Here is an 18,689-nt window from a genome sequence, read left to right on the forward strand (position 1 = left end):
GCAGGCACCTGTAATCCCAGCTACTTGGGAGTCTGAGACCCGAGAATCGCTGCTTGAACCCAAGAGGTGGAAGTTGCAGTGAGCCGAGATTCAGCCATTGCACTTCAGCCAGGGTGACAGAGCGAGACTCCATGTAAAAAAAAAAAAAAAAAAAAAAATCCTTCATTAGACACTAATTGATATTTCTTCCACAAACAAAGACAAATTAGATTCTACATCATCAATAAAGTGTTTGTTAATCTTCCTGTCAGAAGTACTCTTCCTACCACATCTCATAGCATTTTCTTTTATATCGCTATCATTGAGTTAATCACATATGTCCTTGCGTATGTTAAAGGAATTGGATATGTGTCTTATCTTTCCCATTCAATAGTATCTTGAAAGGATCTCTGTACCTATTGATTAAGTTTTCAATATAGTTGAGTTGAATTGAATCACAAACCAATGGCAAACTCATGTAATGCTAACTAAATGCAAGGCAAAACTTACAGTGATATTTATAATATAGAGAGAATGTATTTCCAAAAATATACATAGTTTATATATCAATGTGTATATAATTTATTTCCTGTAACAAAATCAGGAGTTATTACTAACTCTTTTTATATCTGGAGGAACTGAGGTGGTGAGAAGCTAAGTGAGTTGGCTCTGGTCATGTGGTCAGTAGGGGCCAATGCAGAATTTGAAACAGGCAATCTTTTCTCAGAGTGAACACTATGTTTTACTGACTATGACATCAACAACCAAAAATACATCCAGGAATTTACATGGCTTTTAATTCTGTAATTTTCTTCTTTGTTTATATGTATTCTTATTATTTTCTATACATATTTATGTATGTATCTATCTACCTATCTATATTTGTATATGAAGTCCTAATTACAAATACAAGTACATTGTAAATTGTTACTATCCTGAGACACTCCTTTGTTTTGGAAGGCAATAAACTCAGCTTTGTCTCATCAACAGACTGTGCTGGGATGAACCCCTGAAGAATAGCATGATGAAAGTCATGAAAGCAGAAAGCACAGTAAAAAAATGACATGTAATATATTTCTATGAAAATAAGAAATCAATTTCATAGAAAGTCAATGGCCTCTAATCTTATCTAGGAGAAATAGTCACCATTAATAGTTAAGTGTATAATCAAGACTTCATATGCATAGGCTGTACATCCAGAGAGGTGTAGAAGAAGTTTTATTGCAATATAACAGTAGAAACTACATAAATGCCATTTGAAGGGAAGGGATTTGCGATGGTTCATATTGAGTGTCAACTTGACTGGATTGAAGGATGCAAAGTCTTAATCCTGGGTGTGTCTGTGATGGTGTTGCCGAAGGAGATTAACATTGGAGTCAGTGGGCTGGGAAAGGCAGACTCACCCTCAATCTAGGTGGGCACCATCTAATCAGTTGCCAGCACGGCTGAAATAAAGCAGGCAGAAGAATTTGGAAGGACCTGATTTGCTGAGTCTTCTGGCCCTCATCTTTCTCCAGTGGTGGATGCTTCCTCCCCTCAAACATTGGACTCCAAGTTCTTAAGCTTTTGTACTCTTGGACTTACACCAGTGGTTTACCAGGGGTGAAGGCTGCACTGTTGGCTTCCCTACTTTTGAGGTTTTGGGACTTGAACTGGCTTCCTTGTTCTTCAGCTTGCAGATGGCCTATAACGGGACTTCGTTTTGTGACTGTGAGTCAATACTCCTTAATAAACTCCCCTTCATATTTACAGCTATCCTATTAGTTCTGTCCCTCTAGAAAACCCTGACTAATACAGGATTAACACATTGAGTTTAATCATAATAGAAGGCTGTATTTGTCTGAGTTTAATCATAATAGAATGCTGTGTTTGTCTTAGTTTGGGTATCCCAGGAAGCATATCCTGAACATAGAATTAGTAATTTCTTATGACCCAGAAAGCTGGATTGAGGGATCAGGAACAGTGACCTGAGGCAGGAGCAAAGGTCAATCGAGTACATTAATGAGTTGTTTACTACTGCAGGCAAGTGGGGCTTATTCCCCTTGGAGACACTCCAGGCAACTGTGTAGAATGGCTGTCAGAATTTCAGGAGTGAAGTTCAATTCATTCCTGCATTAAAGAAAGACTGATACCAGTTCAACCATTATTAAAAGCAGTTAGCAACTCCTCAATAAGTTTACACCAAAATTACCATTCAACTCAGCAATCCTATTACTAGGTATATACCCAAATGAATATAAATCATTCTATAAATCGTTGCAAAATGACACATACACACAATGCTTATTGCAACACTATTCATAATAGCAAAAACATGAGATAAACCTAAAGGTCTACTAATGGAAGACTGGATATAAAGAAAATATGGTACATATGCCATGGAATACTATGCAGGTATAAAAAGAATGAGATAATGTCCTTTGTAGAAATGTGGATAAAGCTAGAGCCTATTATCTTTAACAAATTACAGAAAACCAAATGCCACATGCTGTCACTTATAAATGGGAGTCAAATAATAAGAACACATGGATACACAAACGGGAACAACAGACATTGTGCCATACTTGAGGGTAGAGGGTGGGAAGACAAAGAGGATCAGAAAAAAATAACTATTGGGTGCTAGGCCAATTCCTAGGTGATGAAATAATCTATACATCAAAACCTTGTGCCGTGAGTTTATTTATATAACAAATCTGCACCTGTACCCCTGAACCTGAAATAAAGAATTAAAGGCCAGACATAGTGGCTCACATCTGTAATCCCAGCACTTTGGGAGGCTGAGATGGGTGGATCATGAGGTCAGGAGATCGAGACCATCCTGGCTAACATGGTGAAACCCTGTCTCTACTAAAAATACAAAAATTAGCTGGGCGTGGTGGTGGGCGCCTGTAGTCCCAGCTACTCGGGAGGCTGAGGCAGGAGAATGGTGTGAACCCGGGAGGCAGAGCTTGCAGTGAGCTGAGATTGCGCCACTGCACTCCAGCCTGGGTGACAGAGGGAGACTCTATCTAAAAAATAAAAATAAGGCTGGGCGCGGTGGCTCAAGCCTGTAATCCCAGCACTTTGGGAGGCCGAGACGGGTGGATCACAAGGTCAGGAGATCGAGACCATCCTGGCTAACACAGTGAAACCCCCTCTCTACTAAAAAATACAAAAAACTAGCCGGGCGAGGTGGTGGGCTCCTGTAGTCCCAGCTACTCAGGAGGCTGAGGCAGGAGAATGGCGTAAACCCGGGAGGCGGAGCTTGCAGTGAGCTGAGATCCAGCCACTGCACTGCAGCCTGGGCGACAGAGCAAGACTCCGTCTCAAAAAATAAAATAAAATAAAATAAAATAAAATAAATAAATACATACATACATACATACATACATACAAATAAACAAAAAATTAAAATTAAAAAACCCCTGCATTCACGAATATATTTTTTGTGGCATAAAAAATCTCATAGAAGTGAAGTGGTGGCAAGTTTCAGATGACCATGTTTTATTCCCACCCAATTAACTCTTTGACCTTGCCCAATGTCTACCTGTCAGTCACCTTGCCTTGCACAACAAAGGGTTTCAATAAATAACATGAATACTTGGATGAGGAAGTAAACAAATGTAGTGTATAATATAATTTCACATTCACATTATTTAACAATACAGATGACCACTGAGAGTTGCCTTGTAAATTCCTTCGGATTTATTGTAGCCACTGACCGAGGCCGCTCTACTTACCCAAACTGTGGCTTCAAGAGCCTGAATGCATTTGTGTTAACATAAGATTCTTTGAAACTTTAGCATCATGATAATTCCGAGAAATAGGAGATCATTGGAAGAGAACATGCCATTATGTTGTCATGAGAAACAAAGATACGAACGCCTCCCAGGTGAGAGCAGGGAGGATCATTTGATGAAAGTCAGGCTTCATTGCCACTAGGTAAATAAATGAATCTCAGCTCCAGTCCTCCCTCACTTAACTCATGACTGATGAACAAACACAAATATCAAATTCCTTTTAGATTGCTTCTCAGTCTATCAGAACATCATCTCTGATACTTCAATGTTTTATAATCCATATATACATATTTTTACTTTTTCATGTGATCTTGTGATCTAGACACTGTTCCTGACTTATCGTCTTAGTCCTCCCTATAAATTGAGTTCACATTATTCCTGTTGGAAAGACATTCGTCTATATCAAATGAACACTTCAATAAGATGTTCCCGTTTCATTTTCAGCTGATTTAAACCAGCAGCTGGGCTCCAATTTGCAAGTTGAATTTGCCTTCTCTAAAATGCCACAGACACAAACTAATACAAAATTTGCTTTCCTTAATTCTCCTAGGATTTGATATCTTGCAACAGGAGGCTGGGTAAAGGAACATTCATATTTATTTCTTGAAGGGCTGGAAAATTATCTTCCCTTAAAAATGGAGAACAATTTCAAGTGATGTGCATATGCATGTATAAATTTAAACTGCATATGTACACCCAGAATAAAATCACACAAGGCAAGATGATTATGTTTTATAATTGAAGATTCTGCATTGAATGTATTTCCCTACATCATATTTATGATATTTAAAATACCAAAATCCAGAAAGCCTGCATAAGTAGACAAGTCATAAAAAGAACATATTTTTTAATATAGTAAAAATGTAAACAGCACAAAGCTTCTCAATCATTTTTAATATCCTACATATTAACAGTTACCTAAGGAATAATAAGTGGTGGAGCATCATTCATATTTATATTATTTTCATTTAAAAATTTCAAATTTAAATGTAAATACTCATTATTGGACAAATAAACAAGTGGAAGATTTCAGTAGGATACTGTCAGTATGTATTGAGACTTTTTTTTTTTTTTTTTTTTTTTTTTTACCAGTATTACTTGTTTAAATTATTTCTTATATGGTATTTATGTAATGAAGAAGTAAAATATTTCTTAATTAAAGACTATAGGAAAAGAAGGATATATTGTTTATTATGAGACACATCATTATCACAAAATATTTTAAAAAGATAACTGTTGAAGACAATTAAGATTTTCACTGATTTCATTATCTTTCTCGTAGTTATCTTAGCACAACATAATGTGCAACGCAATGCTTGGGTCTCTTTTAGTGATGACCTCACTGGCACATCACTGACAATAGGATGGACAGCTTTAATAATAATCTAAGACACAACAGAATTTTTCTCACTTTCTCATTCACTCATGCCGATATCATCCTTTCTCCTCTCTCTAGTACTCCCATGTCAACAAAAGAACAAAATTGCTTATGAATCCCTCTTAAACAATGAAATGAGTTCATATAAAAAGAGAATGTCATCGCATAAATTGTTCATGCACGTATGCTCAACATTTTTAAACATTTTAGAGCTGACTTTCTTCATTTGTTTGAACATAACAAATTTTCCTAAGCTCTAGATATGTAAGCACATACTAACACATTTTAAATATTTTAATTTCCTAGATTATTACATAGACAAAAAAGGTAGGTCTTTATTTTTTTCTTGAACTTCTACTATTCCACTTCAGTGGCATTAAATCATGTTTTCCCCTAAAGCATTTTTGAATATAATATTTCTATCAACAGGTGTGACTCTAAAATTAATAATGTAAAGTTAAAATCATGAAAATAATGTGTCATTGCCAACCTTCAATAATTATTGTAACTCTATATTCCTACTAATAAATTTTGCACTAAAACTTGAATTGTTTCATATTTATAAGCTTATTGATCCAGCCACTTGGATTTCTATTACTACTTATAATAATGATTTATTATATTTTTAAGAAAAATAAATAGAGCCACATTAAGACCACATCCTTGGTTCATCAAGTAAGCATATTTCCTCTAAATAGTGGGAACTGGATTTGGGGGACACTGGCAAGATCATGTTGTGAATAAGTTAAGACAAAAGATTAAGTGCGTTTCCTGAAAATTGTTATTAACACCAAAAAAAGTTGAGGTCATCTGGAGGGCTCCAGGAAGCCTTCTTCAGCACTTTGTCAACTCATGTTAGGAGTAACTGTCTCAGGGGGCACAAGTGATAGCCTGGCATTTGGAGAGGAAATATGCAAAGACTGTGTAACCTTGGCAGTGTGATGGCCTTCCCAACCTAACTCCTTTTCTCCCAGCTCACCCATCTCCACGGCGGAGTCCTCTTCGCCTCTATCTGTGTGTAGTTCCTGAGTTAAACTGCAAAATGTAAGAAGCCAGATGTCAGTGAAACTGGAACATAATTTCTGGCATAAACTATGTCATTCACCCAGGTTTATAAAATGAGACATTGCATTGCTTCCTAAGAGGTCTCAAATCTGACTTATTAAGCCCCCGAATGTTAGTTTATTATTTTAAATCTCTGGGCTCATTCACAAAGCTTCTTTCTTTTAAAGAAAATGCAAAATCCCAAGGTGGGCTTGTGGGAGGCTTCCGGTACCAGATAAACTGCTATACGTAAAACCAGGGTGTTTGCTTATGAGCAAAGGTTTTTGAATCTAAACTAGCTTTAGCCCCTCATCTGAACAGAAGAACTCAGGTAATCGCCACTTCACAGGCTTTGAAAAGACACTTGCGATTCACCAGGTAAAGTTTTCTTGCACATTACGTGGACTCAATAAAAGAACGATATTTTCTTTTCTTGTCCTTCCTTGAAGTAAATGCCCTGGGCAGCAAGCCAAGCTATGTGTTAGAAAGTATTTAGCATTGCCTTCAACAGCTACATTTTAATAAATTCCCTTAGTAAAATGTCTGCATACCAGCAAAACCTGCAGAGATTTTTGCCACTGAAATATGAAGAACAGAAATGTGTCTGAAGTACAGAACTGAAGAAACTACTTAGCATTGTCAATAATCACATGTTACATCATCACAATATCATGTTATTGCATTACATATAACTTAAAATACATTGTTTTATGATATTGGTTTATGTAGGCATTCTGTAGTTTTTAATACAGAATTAGACTTCAATATCCACCATCCACACCAAGTAACTGTACCAGGTCATTATTATATTTAAAATTGTGCAAGCAGAGACAGTGAGCCTAATGTACATACAATAATTAGTAAACATTTGTCTAATTAGCTAAAATACATATTCAATAAGGCAATACAATGGTATTCCTCCCTGGAAAATTGGAATGAAATATATTCTTGTAATTTTAAAAACATCATCACATAAAAAAACAACATGTTGAGCTGTTAAAGACACAAAACTTTTGCTATTTCTTTAGTAGCGATATCATGGAGCTAGTGGATATGCAGTATGTTGAAGCTCACTTTGTCCAAGACTTCTGTTTCATCAATTTAGAAACATAGACAAAATAACTAAAGTCCTAGCTGTCAAGACATCACTAATAATTAATTCTGGCACCAATAATCATCTTTTCCAAATGAGTTAATGTAAGAGATCCAATGAACATTTGACTTTTATTGGCTACTGTGCTCAAGTAAATTATAAATAAATGTTTATTTAGGAAAAGATGCTGCTTGTATATGTATATGTGTTTATATATATGCATGTGTGCATAGACATATGCCACTCTTCATAGTAAGAGAATATAGACATAACTATTTGTGATATTTCAGAGCATATTTTGTTTGTTTGCTTGGGAAGTGCAGTGGCATGAATGTGACTTGCTGCAGCCTCAACCTCCTGGGCTCAAGTGATGCTCCCGCCTCAGCACCCCCAAGTAGCTGAGACTACAGGCACGAGCCACCACACCTGGCTAATTTTTGTATTTTTTGTAGAGATGGGGTTTCTGCATGTTGCCCAGGCCTGTCTTGAACTCCTGAGCTCAAGCGATTGGTCTGTCTCAGCCTCCCAAAGTGCCGGAATGACAGGCATGAGCCACTGAGCCTAGCCAAGCGCATATGTTTTTACGTAAGAAGTGTAACAATTATCTCAATATGAAAAAATATCGTAGTAAAATATATCTGTTGCTTTCCTACTTAATTAATATTCTCTCCTATGTTAGTTTTCTAGGACTGCTTATAGCAAGTACCACAATCTCAGTGGCTTAAACAACACAAATGCATTCTATCACAATTGAGGAGGCTAGAATCGTTTAATCAAGGTGTCTGCAGACGTGGAGGCTTCTGAGGGCTCTGAGGGAGAGTGAGTCCCATGCCTCTCTCCTTGCTTCTGCTGCTGCCTGAAACATCAGTGCTCCTTGATTTGTAGTTGCATCACTCCAGTCTGTGTTTCCATCATCACCTGGGCTTCTTCCCTCACGTGTCTGTGTGTCTTCTCTTCCTGTAAGGACACTAGTCAATGAATATAGGTCCCCAGTCCAACCCAGTATAACCTCATCTTAATTAAATACACCTTCAAACACTCTATTGCAAAATTAGGCCACATTGGGAGGTTCTGTGCAGACATAGATTTTGGAAGGACGCGATTCAACCCACCACAACTCTCTACCAAGGAGCTGGTACCAAAGCAATATTCTGGGAACTGAATACTTTTAGAAGATCTTCTTCCTCTCTCTCAGACAATCAAGGGGTTACCTCTCATACATTCAACAGAAATAGAAAAGAATGCTACATATAGTGCCTTAAGAAGAGCATCTAACAAACTGAATCACTTAATTGTACAGGAACTATAATAATACATTTTAGAAAATATTTTATTTGTCCATCAGTTATATTAGTATGCATATGTACAAATATACATATATAAATATATGTTAGATTCTAAACTCTGTGCCAATCATTCACACTTAGCTCTAAGAAACGATTAGAAAAAGAGATTTCTTGTAAAAATTCCTCACAAAAATTTCATCTAACAGTCATTTGACTTGAGAACACTAGTGATTTCTTCCCGGTCTTGGCAGAACATTAAATTATCATTCATATAGACAAAGAAATGTGAACATGTTAAATCCAACAATATATGCCTCTCTGAAATACCCTCTCTCACAATCAGAGAAAAGGTAATAGTATAGAATTCCACTGTACTCTTAATTAGTCTATGTTTGTTTCTAGGGGGAAAAATCGAATTATCTAATTATCTAATTGTTGCATGTGCTTTAAAGCTTTACCCTCTGAATCTGGAGAACAACAACAACAAAATTATTTCCGCCTGTTTGTAAATGATTCTTAATTTAGTTAATGAACATTAATAAAATACTATATCTTTTATGCATAAAGCTGTTCTTTAAGAGTTGAGACTTTGGGAGAAACAAATAATTGTGAAGATCTCTTTACATGGTCTGAGTATGTCAAATGTTATGAAATCGAAACTGATTTTCATAGATATTGAATCCAAGAAGCTACTTTGCTTCTTTTCAGGAATTTTTCTAAGTTTCACTTAAAAGTTTTTTGGAAAACATAAGATAAGATTCTTGAAGTAATATAGACAAACGTTACAGCTGGGGAAGAGAAAGGCATTGTTATTCTAACCATTACTGAGAAACCTGCCTGTGTGAAGGCTGTTCCTCAGACTCCCTAGTGTGGCTCTTCCTAAAAAGATGACAGGTGATGTTTCTGATTGAGTGAATATAATTGTGACTGAATAAGCATGTTTATTTTGTTCTCGTTAAAGAACACATGATGTGTGGGTAATAGTTTGCAAAATGTTTACTGTCATTTGCAAAATGTTTTGTTGAACTGAACCACCAAAATTAATTTGAATGTGGAGAAAGGCAAACAAAACATAAAACAAAACCTTATAATATTAATCCAAATCAAGTTTCTCAGTTAGTAAACTTTAACTGGTTGCTGGTTAAATCCTTAGGAAACTAAATAACTTTCAAAAATATTAAAATCAGTTCTGAATGTGTACTTTTTTCCCCCTATTATCTGGAAAAATATAGATAAACCACACGGAAGCAACTAAGGAAGCCAATATAAAATTGGAAAATATCAATACATAAGAAAACATGGCATATACCACTTCTGAAATAGTAATTGTTATATAAGACAATCATTTTGTCTATGAGTCAGTTTGACAGCAAGAGACTATAAACAGACCACAGCTAATAGGTCCACAGTATATAAACAGGACCACAGCATCAACTGAAGATGAGTTTTTGCATGTATCCTACATTTGAAAAACATCTGTCCGCTTCATTTTTGGGAGGCTGAGATGGGAAGATTGTTTGAGCCCAGGAGTTCAAGGCTGCATTGAGTCGTGATAGTTCTACTGCACTCCAGCCTGGTATACAGAGCAAGACCCTGTCTCCAAGAAAAACATAACAAACAAAACAAAACAAAACAAAACCTATTTAAATATGAAAAATAAATTTAAATAAAAATTAAATGCACTATCATCATGACTTTTAAACACTCAATCCTTTAAGTTAACTTATTATTTTCTAATTTTTTTTGAGGAAACAAAACATGGATTAACATCAGTCAGCTTCACTTGTTTGTCTTCTCTTTATCTTTTATGCTAGCTTGAGCTTTTATCAGAATATTCTGTATGACCGTCTTAGTTTTTAGGTAAAGAAGACAATGCTGAACATAACTGCCGCAGCATAATTATGTGTGATCTTAAAATATTTGTGACTTTGAATGTACGATATTTCTATGAATAGCTGTTTTTATTTAAAGTATTATGTTGTAATACCATGGCTGTTAATATAAAGTGAGTGCAATGATTTTTCTTCATGTAAAGGAAAACATGAAAACTAATATCATGATTGTACTCTCACACAGCTGAAGTTTCAATTAATAGTTGGCAGATAAACTTCAAACAATTACAGGATCATTTCAAAAAAATGAATGTTCTATTGGATCTTCTCTTACACCGTATTTTCAAGAAAAAGAGCTTTTATGTCTCCAAAGTCATTTTGTTAAAAGTAGGACAAAATAGAGAAAAATGATAAAAGTTTCACACAAAAATTCTTTTCATTTGTGTGAAAAAATATTCAGACTGGAGAAAAATAAAAGAATGCTTGCCATTACTTTGTGATATCATTGGCAGCCCAGGGATGACTTAAGGAGTCCCAGATGTGTTCTTCTCTTGCAATGAAATATTTGGAACAGAGTATATAAGATGATAGAGATAAATAAAACAATAGTTTGTTATTTAAGATTTGATTAGTGAAATGGATGATGCCAATCTTAATATTTAATTACTTCTTTTAGAATAATGTACTAATAAGATTTTAAAGCACTCAGCATCTTTTGATAGTTTATATTTTCCATCAGCATTTATAGTTGCTGGTATGGTATTACTTTTGTTTTATTTTTTAGTTGATAAAACACTGCTCTTAAAAAAGATAAGAAGCAAAAAACAAAAGTTCTGTCAAAGGCATTGGGCTCATCTTTTTTTTTGTTTTCTTTAAGGCATTTGAAAACATTCAAGTTTTCAACATGTATGTCTTATTTTTTATTATTTAATAACTGGTAGGAGAAAATATTTTATCAAAATAAAGGAGATACAAAAAGAAAAACTGATATTCAAAAACAATGGAACTCACTCAGCAGAATACTGAGAAAATATCCAACTTTCACATTTGAATCCTGTTAGAAAACAGTTCTCCATGCATCTCTCATGTTTATTCAGATCTGGTGAAAAGTTTTGTATTATTGAGTCAGTATTTCCCTCTGGAGCTAAGGACAGACATGCTTATTGCACATTATAAATGATTCTGGTTCCCAAAGGTCAGGGTTCCTTTCATCTGATGCAACCCATGATGTGTGCAGGTGCCAGCTCTTCTTCTTTTCATCTCCTTGTGGCAATGAGGATGCAGAAAATGGACACAAATATACTGATATTCTGGTCTCTGCTATTACTGTGAGTAATAACTGTCATTTGTTTCTGTCCCGACATCTTATATCTTCTGGAAGCATTGATGAAACTGAGGCAGGCTTAGAGGTTTACTTGTGAACTCACAAGTCGGGGAATATTTCAGAACCTAAACAATTCTTGATAGGCAGCAGGTTGTGTCAGATTAAAATTGATGGACTCCATTCTTCACCTGCAACCTTTGCATGTAAGTTTGCAAAGCCCTCCCATTAAGGGCAGGGCAGTAAGTCTTATGCTTTGATTTGGGACTCGGTGGTCACTTTGACTAATGCAATGCTAGTAGATATGCCACACCAAAAGTGTGAAATAGGCTTGCACATTGGGGAATTTGCTTTTGTGACTGTTCCATTGTTATGAGAACAGATCCAAGCTTTGCAGTTGGACAATGAGAGGTTTACAAAATAGACCTGAGTCATTGCTGTCACTACAGGGAAACCACTCTAGGTTAGCTGAAAGCCAGCCAAGTCAGGACACTCAGCCAAGGTCAGAAGAGCTGTCTAGTAGGCTCTAGTGAGGAGTTTTAAGAAAACAGCTTTTGCGAGAAAAACATACACAAACACACACACACACACACACACACACATAATTTCTATTTCATTTCTATTATTCCTTTTAAAATTCCCCCTTTGCCATTTAGATGGTAGACCATGTAAGTCCTAAGGAAAAATTAATTTTAATTGAAATTAATTACTTAACCAAAAATGACTCGTGATTCTTCCTTAATTGTAGATATTATGATATATAACCATAAAGTGATTACTTTTTACATATTAGAAAATGCAGGCAATATTCAATGTGGTATGTTTGTTTAAATATAAATTCATATTTGTGGAAGGATCTAGATTGTTTTTGTGATGTAGATGTGTGTGTGTGTGTGTGTGTGTGTGTGTGTGTGTGAAAACTTGGGGATTAATTTTATTCCGATATGGGGCTTGATAATTTAAGTAAATATCTTTGTCTTGGTAAGAGTTTATGCTCCTCAAAGTCATTTAAAATTTAGGACAAATTTCAGAAGATTTCTTCCAATTTCAAACTTGATTGCAACTTTGCCCATGATAAGCTTACTGTACACAGAAACATTGTTTCTTATGTGAAGATATGATTCTCTTTCATCTAGTAAATATAAGGTATTTTATGTATATTAATATCTCCATTTCAAAGGATATATCAAATTAAGCAGATTTCATTCTCCTATATAAATTTGCCATCTTCTGTTTCTTATCTCAAGAAACTCACCATCTACCTTATTGATGAAATAAACTTTGGTGTCAATGTCAACTCCTACTTTCTATCATATCCTCAATCCACTTAGTAAATTATTTAAACCCTGCCTCAAAACATTTCTCTAATATCTCCTCTTCTATTCATTAACATAGCCACTCACTTACCTCCAAAAAGTGTTTCTTATATCCTTAAAACCTATTACACTCTCGTTGTAACAGCTGTTCCACCTCCATTCCCCCTCCCTGACAGAACGCTCTTTTGCTATAAGATATGACTTTCATTAAATATTACTCACGACTTTCTGTCACTTGCAGAACATCTGTCAGATCCTCGGTAAAACTTTTTTTTAATCTCCAACTTTTCTATGCTACCACATATATAACACATTTTACAATGTATCACAGTTATCCCTGCATTTCCCTTTCTCCACATTCTAAATTGTAAGCAACTGGTAATCAAATAGCTCAATAAATATTCAATCTAATAATAAATGAATAAATAATTAAATATTAATATAAATTTTACCGATGAACACTGTTAAGGTAAAGTACTAATCTCTGTTGTCAGCTATTAAGACAGGTTGGTTTTACTGTATGTATTTTTAAAATATGATTAAAAATGTACAATAAATAAGTCATAATTTTGAGATTCTAATTTCACAGTAATATCCCTTTAGTGCTTTGTAAGTAAATATTATATTTTAAAACAATTATCATAGTTTGTTCATATGTACTATGAACTAAGAAATTTGCATTGTTTAGCTATTTTAAGTCTCATGGCAATATTATTCAATGTTTGTTAGCATATTATGAAGTCCATTTTTATATATAGAAACAAAATTTTTACATGTGAATGAAAATATGTAAGATTGCATAGGTAATAAATAGAGGTTATGGAGTAGGGCCTCTCTGACTCCAAAACCTCAGACCTCTATACTGTTTTGCCTCACAGTGTAAAATAATATTTTGTATTTATCTTTAACTCTTCCTTGGCATTTAAAGATATCTGAATAGTGAAATTTTATTTTTACCTCTTTACATTGACTATTTACAATACTTTTCAATTCAAACGCTATCACCTGTTCTGAGTAACATTAAATTACATTAGTCCATTTTGGCTTGCTTGAATGTTTTTGTTGACTCAATAAACTTACCTTTATTAAACCTGTCATTGGCTACCAGATTTCACTATGATATTCTATAGCTGGGAATCCAAAATGTAGAAGCAGAGAGCTGTCAGTTTGGCAGCGTGGTTTTGTGAATGTTCTTTAATCTGAGTACCTTGAAAGCTCCCCCAAGAGGTAGATTTTGAGTGAACTGATGCATGTAATAAATCAAGTTACGTGCAGGCAAAGTGAGGAGATTCAATGAAGTATGATAGATAACTATTCTAATAATTGTAGTTCATTGTCTTATACTACTGTACTTTTTTTCCATCTAGAATACATATAGTCATTCCTATTTTTCTATTCTTTAAAACAACCCAATTTCTCATATTTGAAGTCAGAATTGTAGAGTGATTAAGAGTGTTGATTCTGGAACCAAACCACTCCATTTACACTACTTACTAGCTCAATGATCCTAGGTGAGTTATTTTACCTCTATTTCTCTTGGATAAAATAGAGATAAAAACAGAACTTAAGGCTGGACATGATTCCTGCCTGTAATCCCAGCACTTTGGGAGGCAGAAACGGGAGGATCACTTGAAGCCAGGAGTTTGAAACCGGCCTCGACAACATAGCAAGACCCTATCCCTACAAAAATAATATTAAAGACAACTTAAGAAAATAGAACCTGCCAATATTTTAGTTGTAGAGATTAAATTTATTGATATATGTATAATATTTTGAATATTGCCTGGCACAGAAAAAAAAAACAAAACCTTACATGGACACATGAGCTTGTTGCCTATTATTAGTAGTGATTTAGATCCAGAAAATACCCTATCGAATAGCCACTAAATATATGGATCAAATTTTGTGTTATGTAAAGTGCTATTAATGAAATAGACTATGGTAGACAAAATAGTTCCTCAAAGATGTCTACTTCCTAACCCTTGAAACTTATAGAGAGGAACTTTGAAGACGTCATTAGACTTACGGACTTTAAAATAGATTGTTTTGGATTATCTGGAGGATGCAATATAATCACATGAACCCTAAAGAACAATATCCAACTTGAGTCTGAAGAAGGCAACAGAGAAAGAAAGTTTCGAAGTGTGAAAGGGATTTGACCTGCCCTTGCTAGAGTGGGTCATGTGGAAAACATGAAAGAAATGAGGACAGCCTCTAGATGGAAAGACCAGCCCCTGGTTGACAGCAAAGCAACAGGGATCTCAGTTCTGCAACTGCAAAAAAACCTGAACTCAGGAAACAGCCTGGATGAGCTGAGTACATTGTTCCTCAGTTTTTTAGTAAGGAATACTGCTGCCCGCACTTTGATTTCAGCCTTGCGAGACCCTTGACAGATGACCCAGCTGAAACCATGAGACCTACAGAAACTGTGGCATAATGAAATTATGTTGTTTTCAGCCATTAAGTTTGTAGTAATTTGTTACGATGGCAATAGAAAATGAATACAATACCGAATAATTCTTTTGGCTTTTAATTGACAGACAGTAATTAAGAAATGTTCAGCTTTGAAATCTTAGTTGCAGATTTTTCACTTTCATCATTTTATTAGGTGAAACTTTAAAGTTCTCTTTTATATTTTAAAATTTTCATTGTAATTTTATATGCTCATATTTTTAATTCCAAATGTTATTATATCTACTTCCTTCTCTCCCCTCCACCAGTCTAGCAGGAGATAAGCTATGTTGTTGATTGGTTTTCATCTGTAAAACCTGCTGCTAAAGTATCAGTATTACGTGGTTTTTCAAGAGAGAGAAAACTGTAGTTTCTTTATCTTTTTGTTATCACCTTCTAAAATGTCACCTGTTAGTGTTATTCTGTCCTCTGTCACTTTGGGCCATTCTATAAAGCAAGTGTAACTATTTTTGGCTTAGTGACCACTAATATATTCACTCAATAAAGAGAGTTACTAGTCCAGTAGTGATTCTGGCCAATACATATTTGTTTCGTAATATTATGAGTGCTTTTGGCCATAGGTTCTCTCTCTATTAAAACAATGTAGGCAATTATTTATTCTAAAATACAGTAATTCCTTTCAGAGAAAAAAATGTGCATCTTTAATACTAATACATGACAAATTCATGAACATTTTATTAAATATCATGTTTTAAGAAAAATACATCATTTTTGTAAAACTGATTACTATCTTTTTATTGATAAGATAATGACTAAAACAGGAATCCTGCACTGTTTATGAATAACACTTGATTATACTGGTAGAGTGTAAGAAAAAAATATATATATACACATAAAAAACAGCCTGGATGAACTGGCAGTACGTTGTTTCCCAGTTTTCCATAAGGAATACTCCTGCCTGCACTTCATATATATCTATACACACACACACACACAGACATATGAATATATAATTTATAATATATGAATATATAATTTCCAATATATGAATACATAATTTCCAATATATGAATATATAATTTAACACACACACACATATATATATATATGCCCAGATTTTTATTCATTCCAGATTTCTCTGAGTAGTGATTTTTGCTTTTTTTGTTTTGGAATTATAGCTTTAAAGAATGATAATTACTGACAAGGGTTAGAAAATGCACTTAAGCAAATATATTAGTTTTAATAATTTATTCAACATATTTTAGTGGGAACCTACCAATGCCATACGTGTTTTGCTAATTGTGGAGGACATCTTATTGAACAGTACAGACAATATCTGTAACTTTATAAAATGTAATGTATACCTATATCATGAGCACATTCCAGTTGCTAAATTATAGACTTTAGAGAATTTCTCAGGTTGAACAGTATCACTTGGCGATTCATTGTATCTGTGGATAGCCTGGAGGAAAGACAGTTACTTCATAAATAAAGACCTTCACAGGTTTTAGTAAATCTATTAATTTTTGAGATAACTCAAGATATTTTTGTATTTAAAATATGATCCCCCTAAATATTACTCACTTATTATCCAAAGTTGTAAAAATAATAAACTACAGTTCATCTTGTGATTAAAAATAATATTGCACCCATTTGAAGGCATAAATATTACTCTTGGACTCTCATAATTTATCAAGAAACTCACATACTTATGATAGGAATCTAAGTTAATTTGAAGTTAATCTCTGCCAATTACTAACACGTAAAATAACATTAATAATAGAGATCACATGTAGTGTGTAATTTTAAAAGATAATAAATAAATTTACAACCTTTTTTGAAAATATAACTATGAATACATTCATATGTAAATAATAAATATAAAATGTAAAAATATAATATAATATAAAATAAGGTACTAATATCAACACTGAAAATAAGTATTAAAATGTAAATTATATTTTTCCTGTATGGTAAGAAATACTTGAATTTTATTGGGAAAAAAACAACAGATAAGCAAAGAGGAAAAATAATTGTTATAATCCTAAACCTCTCAAATCATCACTAATTTGAAATTATATTAATATATTTTATATATTAATTTTAATATGTAAATGTGCATATGTTTTATATTTATTAATATAATTTCTTATTGCTGTTCTTCCAAAATTTTTGTTTTTTGATATGGGTTCTCATTGTGTTGCCCTGGCTGGAGTGCAGTGGCATGATCTTGGCTCCCTGCAACCTCTGCCTCCCAGGCTCAAGTGATCCTCTCACCTCAGCCTCCTGAGTAGCTGGGACCACAGGTGTTCACCACAATGCCTGGCTAATGTTTTGTATTTTTGGTAGATTCAGAGTTTCCCTATGTTCCTTAGGCTGACCTTGAACTCCTGAGCTCAAGCAATTTACTCACCTTGACCTCCCAAAGTACTGGGATTACAGGCGTGAGCCACTGTGCCTGGACATTGTTGCTGTTCTTCTAAAAAATCTTTTAAATTTCCATATTTTATGTAATTGCATTACTGCTTAAAAATAATTTATGCAATTCCTATTTTTGAATGCTTGTGATATATGACTTTTATTTTTCAAATATTGAGATATTAAAATGTCATAAATTTTATCCCATAACTAAATTGCTTTTTTGCATTTTTATTTTTGGGGCATACTTGCTTGTGATCTTGGTTCAATTTTTTATCACGGTGGATCTTTTTCCTATCTCCTTCAAGCAAGTTCTTTACACATTAAAGACATTAATAAGATTACTATTATTACTTGCTTGTTCTAGGCAATAGGATGAATTTTAGAGTGACCTCTATCGGAACCTGATGCCCCAGGCTGAAATTCAGGCTCTGATATTTACTAGTTACATGTCTTTATGAAAAGGAATGAAGAATGGATCCACTTCATAGAATTACAGTGAAAAATAAAGAAATATGGAACAAAAAATTAATAAATAAACATTGTCTGGCTCAAGAAAACCACTAGTTAACTATTATTATTTTAGGTTATATAATTATTTCTATTTGTTATTTTCTGCCGTTAATTTTATTATTTTGGAAATATATATATTTTAAAATTCCCCATGCTAAAATCCACTTGTGTTTTTAGGCTTAGATGTGATCCTTTAAAGACCTTATCCCCACCTCTGTTTTATAAATGTCGTTCGCTTGTATGCACTAATGAGCTCTTTCAAATTTAAGCAGTGCCTATCTGAAGTTTAGTGAAAGGTCATGTTGTGAGACAGGGATA

The 18,689-nt window shown here is 34.1% G+C and overlaps 1 long non-coding RNA gene across 1 annotated transcript in view; it reads right to left on the bottom strand.

Annotated features, from left to right (window-relative positions):
• Positions 1 to 8,023: 8,023 nt before the first annotated feature.
• Positions 8,024 to 18,689, bottom strand: part of LOC103879799 — a 47,337-nt gene continuing 36,671 nt past the window's right edge. Inside the window, exon 3 of the long non-coding RNA XR_004180101.1 lies at positions 8,024 to 8,230. This is a non-coding gene — a long non-coding RNA (uncharacterized LOC103879799). The remainder of the gene's footprint in view (positions 8,231 to 18,689) is intronic.

This window comes from Papio anubis, chromosome 19 (assembly GCF_008728515.1).
Source record: "Papio anubis isolate 15944 chromosome 19, Panubis1.0, whole genome shotgun sequence".
NCBI classification, from domain to species: Eukaryota; Metazoa; Chordata; class Mammalia; order Primates; family Cercopithecidae; genus Papio; species Papio anubis.